This window comes from Adiantum capillus-veneris, unplaced genomic scaffold, assembly GCF_014529385.1.
Source record: "Adiantum capillus-veneris isolate H3 unplaced genomic scaffold, ASM1452938v2 Hic_scaffold_523, whole genome shotgun sequence".
Classification (NCBI taxonomy): Eukaryota; Viridiplantae; Streptophyta; class Polypodiopsida; order Polypodiales; family Pteridaceae; genus Adiantum; species Adiantum capillus-veneris.
In genome coordinates this window covers 13055-24639 of record NW_028221591.1, presented here as the reverse complement: position 1 = coordinate 24639, position 11585 = coordinate 13055, and the positions used below count along the sequence as shown (strand labels likewise).

General features: G+C 43.2%; 1 pseudogene; it reads left to right on the top strand.

Moving 5' to 3' along the window:
• Window positions 1-9537: 9537 nt before the first annotated feature.
• Window positions 9538-10075, top strand: LOC147416751 (uncharacterized; annotated as a pseudogene).
• The last annotated feature ends 1510 nt before the right edge of the window (window positions 10076-11585 follow it).

Sequence of the window (11585 nt, the reverse complement as noted above, 5' to 3'; positions counted from 1 at the left end):
AAGTAGATAATGAAGTTATTTTTGGAACTAACCTTATTTTCCATGAAGGGAAACTATAATTTTTCCAAAAGAGATGCTCTTCATTTTGAATAAATTATGTGTGTAAAAGTTTTTAGTGATATACTAAGTTGATATCTAATTTTCAAGAGAAATTGAGGGTTGAAGGGTAAGTTTATAATTACCAAAGAAGTTTTTCTTTGAGAAAGAAGATTCCCAATTCCAAATAAGGCCACTCTCTGCCTTCCCTCTTGCCAATTGAAAAGTTCTCAACTCTTTAAGCCTCTCCTAACTGTGTGATTAATCCTCTCCACAGAATCAAGAGGTAAGCCTAAACTCTATCTTGAGAAGAATTTGTTTATCATTCCTACTCCATTTCATGAGCATTTTTCACGATACTAGTATGCTGAGTCTTAGGAATTTCACAAATGACTCTTACACTATCACTCATAGAAGGATTCTACTCATGCATAAACCCTCATTTAATATAGTATAATCAAATCAAAGAAAGATTTATATTATTTATCTTAAAATTACAAGTTGATGCATTCTAAATGTTAGTGTTTACTACTCATGGTTCACACTTAAGGTCATTGTATAGAGAATATGTATTGTTGATTTGTTGTTTACTTCCAAGTTTGTTTTGCAATTTCAAAGGGGGGAGTAAGGGGATAGCTTCATGGATGTCGTGACCATGTTGCTTGAACATAAAACTCACATTGCTTCCATGGAGATGCCCCATGGATGAAAAATGTTGAGAAAATTTACAAATGGGATTCGCCCAAGAAACGGTTAACTTGAAACTAACGTCGAGACAAAACCTTAAACTCTCAAGAGAGTCGTTGTATTTCTTAAAGTTTTGTATGAGTAGACATTAAAAAAGTAAATAGGAACTAAGGAACTATAATTCAAGGAACTCACTCTAAATTTCAACTAGGATCAAAACTTTCCCGACAAGATTTGATGTGGAGAGCCCTAGCCTAACATAGAAGATTTAGGTGCGAAATTTTTCTTACATCTTTGAAAAAAGGCCGGTGCAAGTGTTTACTTGTGGGATGCAACGAGGGATGGTCCTTTTTTGCTAGGACTGATAAATGTTGGTCTATGTTTTGAGCTTGGATTTGTTCACTACCCTACAAATGGGATTGAATGGGAGTGAGTCCCGGTCGGGTGATAGGGACACGCGAATGCGTCTGAAAAACGACCTAGTCTGGGTATGCCAGATGCCAATGGGAAAAGAAGGAAGAAACATGGATCCATGAAGGGATCAGGATAAGGGAGGAGAATGTGATTTAATTAAAGAACTCTTCTAATTGTTTGGTAAAAAGGAACCTTGGAAAGGCTAGGAACCTAAATGGGATATTCCGTAATTGTCATTATCATTCGGACCTTTGCTCTACTTTTTGGATTATTAATTTAGAAAGAATCTAAAGTAGACTATTTTTGTAAGCCTTTCCCACACAAGATAAAGAAAAATAAGAATTGAAAATTATGTCAAGGTGCCACCTCCACATGTGGTAGAGGAGACATGATACCCAAGTTGTGGGACGAGGATAGGGATATGCCTGGAGTAGTATATGTGATTGCTAAAGGGTAGAGGAAGTAGAATATTTAGAAAAAGGAAAAGGTGGAAACGACCTGATAAATGCACACTTGTAAGGGTATGCAACAGTTTGCATGCTGCTAATGTATTCTTGGTTTTACATGATTAGAATATTGTTTTCTAGTATCATAGTACTACCTTGGGAAGGTGCACTTATCAAACACTCGATGGGTGGGTGGATTTTAAAGGGTTAATTTGTTGGCCAGAAAGTTGAAAGAATTTTATGTTGTCCATTAAGTTAAGTCAAAAACGGGATAAGGGATTCTAATCTACTGAGCGGGAACCAAACTTGGGAACGAGGGCTTTGTGTAGCTATTAAATACATTCATCTTAGGAGAACCCTCTAACGGCTGTGCTTGGCCATAACCAAGAAAAAAACGTCACTAACCTTGAACCAAGGGTGAACTAGAGAACACCCACCAGTTGACCCTAGAAGGTTGAGTTCACATTTAGTTTGATGACTTCAACTGGAAATTTCAAAGCGATAAGGAAAGATAGTTCAGGGTTAAGGGTTTCATAAGAGAAAAGTGAATGTTATCACCCCCTTTAGTTGGCATCGAAGAGCAAGAGGATTCTTTTCTTAGTGCTGATCTCAAGCAAGAGGGATGTCAAGAATTGTGGTGTATGCATTTGGATATGGTGCAGGTGACAGTCCCTCATATGACCCTCACAATACTCGTTGGTGTATAGTGTCCTCACTATTGTTTTGACTTGCAACATTATATCATAAGGTTAGGGGAAAGGGAAAAAGTGCAAGTGTCACCATCAATCAGCCTATTGATGCCCTTTCTCATAGCACGGCCATGCGCAAGTCTAAACATAGTAGTTGTGGGACTTGATTCTTGTATATCTTGCAGTCCTCACTAATATAGACCATCTACAAAAGGCGATCATGGAACCTATTGGAATTAGGGTTGCAGAGAGACACACACATCTTGGAGAAGATGAAGAAATCTCAAGGCACACAACAAAGAGTGTGTTTCTTAGTGTGCAATGGAAAGATAGATAGCCCTAGAGTGATGGACGTATATACAATGCACGGGGGAAAAAACCTCCTAAAGAGGGAAAAAATGCCCCGGCGGTCCTAGTGTGTTCACACACATCACTACCACATGTATATGGTAACAAATCCCCCCTGGAGTGATGCGGTGAACGAGAGCTGGCACATGAGTAAAGGGAAGTGCCATGCCCTGAGGACAGGGTCAGTCCACAAACGGGAGTAAACCCAAAGCTTTGCGGAAAGCTTCAAGCTTCTCACGAGACAATGCCTTTGTGAAAAGATCTGCAAGGTTGTCCTGTGTTGGCACATAAGCCAAGCTGATCTCTCCTGCTGAGAGCCTCTCCTTGACATAGTGGTAATACACCTCAATGTGCTTTGTGCGAGCATGAACAACTGGGTTCCTCGCAACTACCAATGCACTCTGATTGTCAGTGTAGATAGTGTTGGCAGTGTCCTGTCCAACACCCAAATCATCCATAAGGCGTCTGAGCCATACACACTCAACCGTAGCTATGAAGACTGCCCTGTACTTAGCCTCACAACTCAAAGTGGTCACAGTAGGTTGCTTCTTGCTCAACCATGATATACATGAACTACCAAGCATGAAACAAAAACCACTTGTGGACACTCGCATGTCAAAACAACCAGCCCAATCTAAGTCCGAAAAAGCATGTAAGTCTGGCGGCAATGATCCCCCCTTTGGATAAAAAAAGCCAATATGTAAAGTGACACTAAGGTAGCAGAAAATCCTTTTGACAGCCTGCCAATGCTTAGACCCTGGGCTATGCATAAATCTTCTCATGACGACAAGCATTGAGCGGTGATTGACACACCATTGTCCCTTTGAGCTTACTAAGATAGCCAGTTGTGTGCTTGTAGCCTTTCGTGGATCACATACAGTGTTCGGCAAGTTTCTAGCCTCAGATACGTGCAATAAAAGTGCACATTTTTGGCGCCTCTGTAAGGGATTGCCTTGCACTAAGCTTGAGGAGCACTCTGTGCTGCCTCTTGAAGCCAGTCTTTTCATCTGTTTTTGGTTTTGTTAGATTTGTTAGTGGTTGTATTGTGCAACTTTTGTTAGGTCTGTTAGTGTAGTTCTGTAATGTGCAGAAGACAATGAGCAGTAGACAGTGAGCATGCTGATTATTCTGTCATTGTGCAGTGTGTTGTGTTAGTTAGTATACTGTAGATGCAACTGCACCTTTTAGGCAGGCTCTGTGCGCATGCGCCGGTGTTCACGCAATACAACTTTACCCACAAAAAAGTTTTTTTGAAAAATAAACAAAAAAATAATTATAAAATAAAAAAAAAGCTCAAAAAATCTGAGACAAATTGGGAGTATGAACTAAAAATGGAGACCTATACCGACCTATACAGAGGTCACACCTAACACATGGATTGGTTAGATGTCCTACAATCCACAATGGGTGCTACTAGCGTAGAGGAGCAATAACAAAGAGTTTGTGATATCATCCATAGGATTATTGAGTTGGAGAGGCAGAATAAAGGATCCACATGCCTTCAATGGGTCTCATGAGATTCTTGGATAGAGGAAAGTCTAAGCAACCAACTTTATCAGAAATGGAGGCTCCCTCGATAAGCCCAATGGATCCTCCATATGTTGTTTCGCTAGGGGTCTCATTAGAATTTGAGCCCACGAGCAATAGCTTTACCTTTCCAAGTTTAGTTCATCTTTCTCTCGATGACACCACGGCTACCATGCCTACCCCAATGATGGGCATGACAAAAAACACGCCATGAACCTCATTTATTAGTAAATCACCGCTACATGGTGGCCCATTGCCTACAATAGTACTTACAAGTGTGTATCAATCATATGCACCTATGGGTCCTCATGCTCATGTAGCTCCTACCCCTCCCATTGTTTCAACAACTTATGCTCCACGACCACACATCCAAGCCCTTATTTCGATGAGACCATACCAGCTAGCATTAGCATGTCACATCCCACGTCTGCTATGTCTAGGGCCACACATATGAACTTTGGGCCACTGCATGGAACAACATCGTACCCAGCTTGGGACCCGCGGATCATTCGTATACCTAACCCGATGCCAACCCCCATTCCGCATGCAATCTTGAGAGCGCCTGTCTCCACTACATCTACTCACTTGGTGACTTGGCAACGTTTGCTCAAGCTATGGGTCGATCTATTGCTGAGAATACAAGTAATGTGCCTGATAGAGAGCCTAGAAGTAAGGCTGTACAAGTAGCCTAGCTCACACAAAAATTTAGTGGAGATGGAGATGTGAGAAAGCATATCGAAGTATTTAAACAAATATGTGATTCCGTAGGAGAACACAATGACCAGCATAAGAGTAATGCTTTAAGCCTGACCTTGAGTGGGAAGACTGGGGATTGGTATAGAACCCTAAGGATGGAAGAAAAAATGATTTACCCTACTCTTAGGAGATTATCCTTAAAATAGTACATACGAGAGGGAGTACTTTGGGGTGTAGCCTCTCAACTCCTCCAAAAAGCTTATTGAGAGGAAGGGGAATCCGTGGGAGACTTTATTAGTCGCACTACCGAGAATCACTTCTGTGAATCAAGTGGGTTATGAGTCATCTATTTCTTGTGTGGATTGTGAGGATGAGCTAGACCCTAACATTGCCTATGGGATTGATGCACTTGAAGAAAGTCCACAATACTATATGGAGATCTATTGGGGACAATTCAAATCTGTCTATCAAGTAGCTTCTCTTGCAGCAAGAGGCCAAAATATCAATTTCACTGCCAAGAGACCACTTGTTCAATTCTACGAGTGTGGGGTCCACATCATGTAGCCGAGTGTCCTATTATACTACAAAAGAATGCCACATTAATGCAAACCAATCAAGCAATCACATCTACAATGCTGATACTCATGTGTAATCAATGTGGCATAGATCATTTGATTGCCCAATGTCTGAATAATCCGAATGTGCCAAAGATCACACCATTGAACTTAATTGCGGTTATCGAGGAGCCATCACAAAGTACAACTGTAGTACCAGCAGATGTAATCACAAGATCTATGCTCCAAAACCAAAATTATATTCTTGAAGAAAAACATACAACATCAATTGCCCAATCTCATAAGAAGAAGAAAACATGAAGAAAAAGATCGCAAAAAACAGCGAACTCAGATCCGAGTTCAAAGACCAACATAGGGACTGGTATGATGACCCCGTGGGTATGAACGATGCTGAAGAAGATTTTGATTTGAATGAGACTATGGAGACTAAAACGACCAATAGGAAAGAAACAATCCTTTTGACAGCCTACCAATGCTTAGACCCTGGGCAATGGATGAAGACAATCTGCCAGAACGAGTTGGGGTAGAGTTATGTCTGCAATTAGAGATAGATGATGATACGGCGCAAGATCTTATCAATGATGCCTCACTCGTCGAGGCCTAGGCCTGTAAGTGTTTGTGTGAAGACGTTGATTTAAAATTAAGCTTAAAGTTAATTTAAACAAAGGTGTTCTGACGCTTTATTTTACTTTATTTTTGCAGGACTTTAGTATGGCAGACCAGTTTCCAGATCCTGCTTCTATGAGTGCACATGCATTTATGGGCTTCGTCAAACGGATGACGCCCAGTCAGATGGTAGAGGCATCTCAGTACTGGGTAGCCAGAGGCACAGGTACTACACCTCCGGGCTTCACGCCCGAGGGTCCGACGCCTATGGGGGGGACTCCTATGGGGGGTGGACGCCTATGGGGGGATGGACGCCTACAGGGGGGGGGGACACCTACGGGTACGACATCTGCGAGGTCTCCCATCATGGCCGCTTCGACACCTAGGGGTGTGGCAGAGGCGGGTACGTCCTCATCTCTGGAGAACAGGCGCACTCGATGATCGTCAGGTGGAGGTGGTGGTTGTTGTGGAGGAGGGTCCACAGATGCTTCGACCCCTCCTTGCTTACGACCCCCGTCCTACCCAGGCACGCCTCTCGACACACCTCTTGGCACACCTCGGACACCTTGGGGGGCACACTATCCTAGTGCCTCCAAGCTCTATACTGTACATGCAGATGGTTCTGTTGACATGGATAAAGTCAGGACTGAGATGAGAGAGCGGATTCGCCAGCTCGCAGAGCTGCAATTTTTGACTAGCATTTTGACGCCTTGGCCTGACCAGGATGAGGACAAAGTCATTTATATAGTGGAGACCATCATGAGAGAGTACCAGCTTGCTCCGGGTTCAAAGACTATTCCGAGGAGGTGGATCAAGGGTGTTGCACGGGAAGTAGAGAGAGAGAGAGAGAGAGAGAGAGAGAGAGAGAGAGAGAGAGAGAGAGAGAGAGAGAGAGAGAGAGATAGAGAGAGAGATAGAGAATAGAGAAAGAGAGTGATATAATATATATATATATATATATATATATATATAGAGAGAGAGAGAGAGAGAGAGATACAGAAGTGGAGAGCGAGACAGAGAGAGAGATAGGGAAATAGGGAAATAGAGAGAGAAAGAGAGATAGCGAGAGCGAGATCGAGAGAGAGAAAGAGAAATAGCAAGAGTGAGATCGAGAGAGAAAGAACGAGAGATAGGGTACGTAGACACACACACACACACACACACACACACACACACACACACACACACACACACACACACACACAGAGAGAGAGAGAGAGAGAGAGAGAAATAGAGAGATAGAGAGTGATATATATATAAAGAGAGAGAGAGAGAGAGAGAGAGAGAGAGAGAGAGAGAGAGAGAGAGAGAGAGAGAGAGAATTAACTAGAGATAGCTACAGAGGTAGAGAGAGAGAGATAGATAGTAGATAGAGAAAGAGTTAGGCTGGCTGACCAATTGTGTGAAAAGGACAGAAACTCTCTCTATCTCTCTCTCTCTCCCTCTAGAAGAAACTATGGAACTAAAAGAGGCAAAGGGGTTTTTCTCGCTACATGCATTTCCATGTACATGTGGGAGTGCACGTATGTGTCTATCCATATAGGATTTGATCAATAAAGAAGAGATTTTGACCCGGTGGTCCTGATCTTCGTACACCTCTGGACCGAGGTTTACGGAGATTGGGCAAGACTAGAGAATGCGAGGTAGTTTACATTGTGAGTAGTATATATATTAAAACAACATTCATAATCATTGTAGATGGCAACGTCATCAACTAACATGGAGGAAAAGATTGCATGCTCGTGCATGCTCTGCAAGTATCAAATCCTGTGCAAGCGTAGGATATGTAATGAGCAAGTGCACAAGTACAGAGAGTTTGCTAGAGAAACCATACAGAATCTATGATACGACTCCTACGGAACGGGCATTGATTTTCGTGACATAGCACCTACATCTGAGAGAGAGAGAGAGAGAGAGAGAGAGAGAGAGAGAGAGAGAGAGGATTATGCGTGAAGGTCCGACCAATATAGAGCCAAGGATGGAAGCAGAAAAGGGCTTACAGACAGAAGACCACGGCATGCAGGAGATGCTGGATGCCTTCTTCCAGCCAAGCGAGGAGAACGCTAACGAAGCAGCACTAGAAGCCGTGCGCCTATCTCCTCAAGACATGTTGAGGAAGTTGGCAAAATCTATGAAGGTGCCAAAATATCTGTGCTTCGTACTTGTCTGGAATTCTTGAATCTTCAGTCAGTGTACGGGTGGTCAGATGCAATCATCACTGCTTTGTTTAGGATGGCTGGTGCAAGAGTCTCTTGTCTTGACGATAGAAGTTCTATCCATTTCTGACCCAGAAATGCCTTGACTGTGGAGCGATGAGGAGGATGCAAGACTGGTGGGAGAGGAGCTGCACGGGAAAGGTGTGCCAAAGAAAATGAACGACGCCATGCGAGAAAAGATCATGAAGTTCTGTATATTAAATTCAAAGCCGATGCAAAAATGTCTTGAAAGGTACGAAGAAGAGAAAGAGAGACGCAATAGGGAGCAGGAGCAACATGATTTCAGGCGAAGCCGAACGACTAGAGGCTTACCCTTGCCAGACTATCTCGCTCCTCTACCTAAATTCCCTACAATGGCATGGTTGGAAAAGACAGTGAGAGAAGCTGGACAGATCAGAGAACCCATATCTCTAGAAGAGGAAGAGCTGGCTATTGGATGTGACTGGAAGTATCATACATACATGGCACTGTGGTCGCATGGAAAGAATTTCACAACACAACAAATTGATAGCAGGAGAAACACGTTTGACAGTAGGGTAATGGTTAGTTTCATGCAAAAGAGCAGGGCCAGTGCCAGAGACACGAATGAGAGCACTAGCAATCTGGATTACTGTGGTCTGGTGTCAGATATCATGAAAGTCAGCTTCAGGCGGTTTGATATGTTTTTGTTGGATGTGAAGTGCTTCAAGGTGATTACTTCTGGTCGCAATGCAACGGTACGTAGAGATGGAAAAAACAAGCTTGTGCAAATAGATTCTACAAAGGTTTGGACAGATACGGGCGACACATTTGCTTTCCCCGAACATTGCGAGCAAGTGGTCTTTGTACCTGACCCTTGAGAGCGACAATGGTGGTTTGTGGTTCAGGTTGCTCCAAGAAATAAAAAAGTATTTGAAGGGCAAGAGCTCCTAGAGGAAAGTCGATCAGACCACGCAGATACTACTGTGACATTAGATGAGATGGATGAAGGTATGGAAGAGGAAGCTGAGAGATATACGAGTGATGACGCAAACGAGACAGAATTGACACTTGTAGATGAAGATGCAATGGATGAAGACAATCTGCCAGAACGAGTTGGGATAGAGTTATGTCTGAAATTAGAGATAGATGATGATACGGTGCAAGATCTTATCAATGATGCCTCACTCATCAAGGCCTAGGCCTGTAAGTGTTTGTGTGAAGACGTTGATTTAAAATTAAGCTTAAAGTTAATTTAAACAAAGGTGTTCTGACGCTTTATTTTACTTTCTTTTTGCAGGACTTTAGTATGGCAGACCAGTTTCCAGATCCCTCTTCTATGAGTGCATATGCATTTATGGGCTTCGTCACACGGATGACGCCCACTCAGATGGTAGAGGGGTCTCAGTACTGGGTAGCCAGAGGCACGGGTACTACGACTCCGGGCTTCACGCCCGAGGGTCTGACGCCTATGGGGTGGACACCTATGGGGGGATGTTTGCCTATGGGGGGGGGGGACGCCTACGGGTACGACACCTGTGAGGTCTCCCATCACGGTCACTTCGACACCTAGGGGTGCGGCAGAGGCGGGTACGTCCTTATCTCTATAGCACATGCGCACTCGCCGATCTTGACGATCATCAGGTGGAGGTGGTGGTTGTTGTGGAGGAGGGTCCACAGATGCTTCGACCCCTTCTCGCTCACGACCCCCGTCCTACCCAGGCACACCTCTCGACACACCTCTTGGCACACCTCGGACACCTTAGGGGGCACACGATCCTAGTGCCTCCAAGCTCTATACTGTACATGCAGATGGTTTTGTTGACATGGATAGAGTCGGGACTGAGATGAGACAACGGATTTGCCAGCTTGCAGAGGTGCAATTTTTGACTAGCATTCTGATGCCTTGGCCTGACCAGGATGCGGACAAAGTCATTTATATAGTGGAGACCATCATGAGAGAGTACCAGCCTGCTTCGGGTTCAAAGACTATTCCGAGGAGGTGGATCAAGGGTGTTGCACGGGACACCGTGAAACATCGACAAGATGCATCTTGGTAGGCTTTCAGGACTGGCTTGCCGAAGCCTTTGAGCATCCCACACGAGACGCGGTAGCAGATCAGGGAGGATGAGCGGACAGCGGACACGCGGTTCAAACAGTATCGTCAGGCCACGCAGATACGGCAGATGACCAGGGGGACATCTCATCTTGGTAGCGGAGGCTTCGACACCTTTTGCTATGAGTTTGTGAGTTTCCAATCCAATCCTAGCTATGCTGTTTTTTTAAACGTGATGAATCATGTATTCTTATTACTTTGATTTTTGTATAAACGCAGAATCTTGCGATGCATCGAGCCCCGACACACCAGGAGGAGACAGATGGATATCGCAGAGATATCTATGAAGTATTGAATGATCTTGATGCTTCAGGAGAGCCTGTATACTGGGAGGCCTTAGAGTCTCGCTGATCGATTGAGGTGAGATGTTAATATGTGTGAGTTGATTTAATTAAATAAGTATATGTGAAGTAATATCAATAATAATTTTGTGACTTGTCTTATGTGCAGGTTGTGACGCCTAGTCATCAGTGTATTTCATATATATGCTTTGTGAGACACAGACACGCTTCTATGTCTCTTTTTTGTATAAACATATATGGTTATGGTTATTGTTCAGACATGGTTATGGTTATTGTTTTCCTTATGGTTATGGTTATTGTCATTGTATAGACATGGTTATTAATCCTATTCTTGTATAGACATGGTTATGGTTATTGTTTTGTTTATGGTTATAGTTATCTGCATTATGGTTTTGATCAATATGGTTATGGCCGGTTATGGTTTTAATTTCATTATGGTTTTGCACAAATTAAGTTCGTTATGGTTATGGTTTTAAGTTGGTTATGGTTTTGCACAAAGTTCATTTCATTTCTTTCATTGGCCTTAAATCTCATGTGAGATCCTACATGGATATCATGTAGGAGGCGTATACATGATATGGTTTTTTTTTTTAAAAGTTTATGTAAAAATGAAGGGAACTCTACCGAAACTTCTGCGGGACGGTTGATTTTGGTGTTGCTCTCTTTCTTGGGCAGAGGACTGACTTTTTTGGTTGTGGTTGTGTCCATCTTTTCACTGGGCACATACCAAGCTCCCTGTCCTCTGCCCAACAAATTTTTTTTCCTGTTATGGTCATCGCTATATGTGTTGCTAAGCCCATCGAAATATGCGTCGATAATATTACCTTTCGATGCGTATATCGACGCATATAGCGATGTTTTTGTAGGGACGCGTATATCGACGGTTTTTTCGATGGGGTGCGTTGAAACCTTCATCAAAGGCCCCCTTTCTTGTTGTAGTGCTTTACATCGTGGAACTTCCATTGAGCT